This window comes from Pongo abelii, chromosome 20 (genome assembly GCF_028885655.2).
Source record: "Pongo abelii isolate AG06213 chromosome 20, NHGRI_mPonAbe1-v2.0_pri, whole genome shotgun sequence".
Taxonomy (NCBI): Eukaryota; Metazoa; Chordata; class Mammalia; order Primates; family Hominidae; genus Pongo; species Pongo abelii.
The window spans coordinates 60,892,123-60,897,500 of NC_072005.2; positions in this window are offsets into that span (position 1 = coordinate 60,892,123).

Below are 5,378 nucleotides of genomic sequence, written 5' to 3' on the forward strand. Positions count from 1 at the left end.
CTTTCTTTCTCTCTCTCTTTCTTTCCTTTCCCTTTCTTTCTTCTTTCTTTCTCTTTCTTTCTTTCTCTCTCTCTTTCTTTCCTTTCCCTTCCTTCTCTCCTTCCTTCCTTCCTTCTTTCCTTCCTTCCTTCTCTCTCTCTCTTTCTCTCTTTCTTTCCTTTCTCTCTCTCTTTCTTTCTTTCCCTTATCTTTCTTCCTTCCTTCCTTTCTTTGAAGACAGGGTCTGGCTATGCTGTCCCGGCTACAGTGCAGTGGTTATTCACAGGTGCAATCATACCCACACAGCAGCCTTGAACTTCTAGGCTCCAGTGATCCTCCTGCACCAGCCTCCTGAGTCACTGGGACCACAGGCTCATGCCACTGTACCTTGCTTAATATTTGTCTTCATTTGCCTTATTACCTATCCCTCCATCCATCTGTCTTATTTTCTTTTGGGATTAACTTCAAAAGAGACTGCAGACACTGCTACACTTTCTCCCAATACTATGCATGCACCTCATTAACATTTTTCAGTAAAATTTGTATACAGTGGAATGCACAAATCTTTTTTTTTTTTTTTGAGATGGAGTTTCACTTTTTCTCCCAGGCTAGAGTGCAGTGGTGTGCTCTCAGCTCACTACAACGTCCGCCTCCTGGGTTCAAGCGATTCTCCTGCCTCAGCCTCCCGAGTAGCTGGGATTACAGGCATGCGGCACCACAGCTGGCTAATTTTTGTATGTTTAGTAGAGACGGGGTTTCGCCATGTTGGCCAGGCTGGTCTGGAACTCCTGACCTCAGGCGATCCACCTGCCTCAGCCTCTCAAAGTGCTGGGATTACAGGTGTGAGCCACCGCGCCCGGCCAGAAATGCACAAATCGTAAGTGAGCGACAAATGCAGACACTGGTACAAAACGAACCCTCATCAAGATACAGAACGAGGCCCTTTATCCCAGGAATTTCCCCCAGCCCCCTTCCCAGTCACCCTGACCCTACTCACCCAGAGGCAACCACTGTTTTGATTATTTTTGCTACCATATGTTAATCCTGTCTGTTTGGAAAATCATCTAACTGAACTCATACAGTACATCCTCCTTTGTGGCTGACACTCAGCACGATAATTTTGAGACCGACCCATATTGCCGCATGCATTATTAGCTTGTGCCTTTTCATTGCTAAGTAGTATTCCGTTCTATGGCTATATGGCCTATCTTGGGCCATTCGCCTGTTGATAGGCATACAGGATGTTTCTAGCCTGCGGCTATTGTGAATAAAGCTGCTGTAAACAATTCTTGGTGTGGATACATATTTTCCTTTCTTTTGGGTAAAAGTAGAATTGTTGGCCGGGCGTGGTGGCTCACGCCTGTAATCCCAGCACTTTGGGAGGCCGAGGTGGGCAGATCACCTGAGGTCAGGAGTTTGAGACCAGCCTGGCCAACATGGTGAAACCCCGTCTCCACCAAAAATACAAAAATTAGCCGGGCATGGTGGTGTACACCTGTAGTCCCAGCTACTCGGGAGGCTGAGGCAGAAGAATCACTTAAACCCGGGAGGCGGAGGTTGCGGTGAGCCGAGGTCACACCATTGCACCCCAGCTTGGTGACACAGTGAGACTCCATCTAAAAAACAAACAAACAAACAAAAAAAAACAGTAGAATTGTTGGGTCATGGGATAGGTGTGGGCTTAGATTTGTAAGAACTGTCAGGCCTTTTCCTACAGGGTTTGTACCCTTTACTCTCTCATCGTATAACATTTGGGTGCTTCATTCCTGGAATCTTTGGATCTCAGGCCTGCTTTGGGCTGTTGGTATTTCACTGTGGTTGAATGCAGCTCTATTGTCAGATTTGTCCAAAGAAAGAAAACCAAAGAGATATATAGAGAGATACCAGTGGAGGTTTATTATGAGAACTTTTCTTACACAATTCTGGAGGCTGAGAAGTCCCACGACATGCTGTCTATAAGCTGAAGAACCAGGAAAGCTGGTGGTGTCATTCGGTCTGAGGCTAAAGGCATGAGGATCAGGAAGTTTGGTGTCCTAGGGCAAGAGAAAATGGATGTGCCAGTTAAGAAAACACAGTGAATTCGCCCTTCCTCTGCTTTTTGTTCTATTGAAGCCTCCAGCAGATCGGATGATGCCCGCCCACATTGGTGAGGGAGAAGTTCTTTACTCAGTCTACTGATTCAAATGCTCACCTCTTCCAGAAACACCCCCACAGACACATCCAGAAATAATGTCTTACCAGCTATCTGGGCATCCCTTAGGCCAGTCAAGTTGACGCATAAAATTAACCATGACATCAGCTTATTTAATAAACTGGCTATATCTGCATATTTGCTCATTTGCCTAATGAGTTATCTCTATCATGCTCTGTGAAAGTGGAGATTTTCATTCGTTTAGTTCACTGTTGAATTCCCAGGGCCTAGAACAATGCCTGGCACCTAGTAGCTGTCCAATAAATAAATACTTGCGGAATGAACAAACCAATGAATGTACGGATTGTTTTTTATTATGAATAGATCCCAGGGCTTACTTAACACAGCCTGGCAGCTATTAAACATTTAATCGAAAGAAAGGAGGGGAGAAAGAAGGAAGAAGGAAGGTAGCAATGAAGGAAAGAAGGAAGGAGGGAAGAAGGAGGGGAGGGAGGGAGGAAAGGAAGGAAGGAAAGTAAAAAGGAAGAGAGGGAGGAAGGAGGAAGGAAGGAAGGAAGTGGGGGAGGGAGGGAGGGAGGAAGGAAGGAAGGGAGGGAGAAAGAGGAAGGAAGGAAGGCCAGAAGGCAGGAAGAGGGAGGGAAGGAAAGAGGAAAGAAGGAAGGAAGGAACGAAGGAGGGAAGGAAGGGAGGGGGGAGGGAGGGAAAGAGGAAAGAAGGAAGGAAGGAAGGAGGGAAGGAAGGAAGGGAGGGGGGAGGGAGGGAAAGAGGAAAGAAGGAAGGAAGGAAGGAAGGAGGGAAGGAAGGAAGGGAAAGAGGAAAAAAGGAAGGAAGGAAGGAGGGAAGGAAGGAAGGGAGGGGGGAGGGAGGGAGGGAAAGATCGTAAGGATGACTGAACATCTCAAGGCTGAACAGCTTTACGTATTTATGCCTTTTCTGGTCATTTTCTTACGTATTTGTGAATTCATTCACTTACTTTGCTTTCCTCCTATTTGGGAGATGTCACTGTAGTAATTTTTAAAAAATCAACAACCGTCACCCCCGTAATAATTCGCGAGCACTTGTTAAGCACTTGCTCAGCAAACACTTCCCGCATGTTCACTCCATCTCCACAACAACCCTGTGGAATGAGTTAAGGTTGCTTTATTTCTTTCTTCCTTTCTTTTTTTTTTTTTGAGACAGAGTTTCACTCTTGTTGCCCAGGCTGGAGTGAAGTGGCGCGTCTTGGCTCACTGCAACCTCTGCCTCCCGAATTCAAGCGATTCTCCTGCCTCAGCCTCCTGAGTCGCTGGGATCATAGGCACGTGCCACCACGCTCAGCTAATTTTCGTTATTTTTAGTAGAGACGGAGTTTCGCCATGTTGGCCAGGCTGGTCTCGAACCCATGACTTCAGCTGATCCCCTCCCCCGCCTTGGTCTCCCAAAGTGCTGGGATTACAGGCGTGAGCCACTGGGCCTGGCCAAGGTTATTATTTTCATCCTATTTATGTGAACCAAAAGCACAGAGAGTTGAGAAAATTGTCTAAGGTCACCGAGCTAATAAGGAGCTGAGCCAGGGTTGAAACCAGATAATGTGGCTGCAAAGCATGAACTCTTAGTCATGCCAATCATGAACTAAAGAGCGTCCTTCATTTGTGTCTCTGTTCAAATATCATCCAAACGGAGAGAGAGACATTCCCTGAGCACCTTCTATTATATAAGTAGCAACCACCGGGCATGGTGGCTCACACCTGTAATCCCAGCACTTTGGGAGGCCGAGGCAGGTGGATCATGAGGTCAGGAGTTCAAGACAAGCCTGGCCAAGATGGTGAAACCCCGTCTCTACTAAAAATACAAAAAATTAGCTGGGTGTGGTGGCGGGCACCTGTAATCCCAGCTGCTCGGGAGGCTGAGGCAGATAATTGCTTGAACCGGTGAGGTGGAGGTTGTAGTGAACCGAGATCACGCCACTGCACTCCAGCCTGGGCAACAGAGGAAGACTCTGCTCAAAAAAAAAAAAAAAAAAAAAAAAAAAAGGAGCAACCACCTGATTCCCACCACATCCACTCACATCTATGTGCTGCTTCCTCTTACCTGATAGTATAGACTCGGCTCACCTGTTCATTCCTCAATTTTCTACCTTCTCTACTCCAGCAGTTTTAGTTGTCCTACCGGAGACTTTGTCTTTTTTGCTTATCCCCGTTTCTCCAGAACATGTAGCAGTGCCTGGGACATAGTAGGCACTCAATACGTGTGTGGGGAACAGATACATCATGGAAGCACAGCTGTTAGCACAGCACACGTGGTCCTGATTTATTGAGCACCTACTACGTGCTAGGCACAGGACCAAGCACTTGGAAATCTCTCCTGGCATCCTTACAGCCACTCAGTTAAGCAGGCAAGTCTCCCAAAGCTTAAACCGTGGGAAGCACATGCTGAGTCCTTCAGCCAGGAACTGTCCTTGCCTTCTGTCAGCAGAAGCTGGTCAGGAGGCCTTCCTGGAGGAGGCAGCATCACCGCCTCCCCCAAGCTTCCCTCCCAGCCCTGTGGCTGCTCCTTCTCAGTCTCACTGTGGGCCCCTCTTTCTCCATTTGTCCCTTTCATGCCTGTACTACTCCATGTCTGGCTAGACCAGAGCTTACAAACCAGCCAGCTCCAACCCACAGACAGGTTTTATTTGGCCCACACGGCATTTTTTTTTTTTCATTTGAATTAGTTTTAACATTTAAAAGCTGAGGGATTTTGCTTTTAAAAATATCCAGATTTCTGCCTTCTCTTGGAAATTTGGAACATCTGGTGGTGCCAGGTCCCTCTTCCCATATGGCAAGCGTTGGCTGAAACGAAATAGCAACAGCCATGTTCTCTGAGCTACCCGCTACCAGGGGGTTTGCATGCGTCCCAAGCCGTGAATGAACACCTGTAGAGCTTGAGATGGTTTAGGGGTGGTATTCGGCCAAGGGCTCTAGAAATACCCAAGGGCCAGGTGGAATGACCGTTTGTTTTCCTCAGCAGAAACACACCCAGGGAACCATGGCTGGAGAAGGTAGAGATAATACATTTCTGTCAGGCAGCATTGCAGATGTCCTATGCAGGAGGATGGATGTCCTGGGTTTAATCGATACAGGCTAAGCTATTCTCTAAAGAGGCTTGCCTTCTGGGGCCCAAAACATATGTGAGGGAGACAGAGAGGTGGCAATAGAAAGAGCCAGAGTAAAGCAGAGAGAGAGAGAGAGAGAGAGAGAGAGAGAGAAAGAGAGAGAGAGACAGAGAG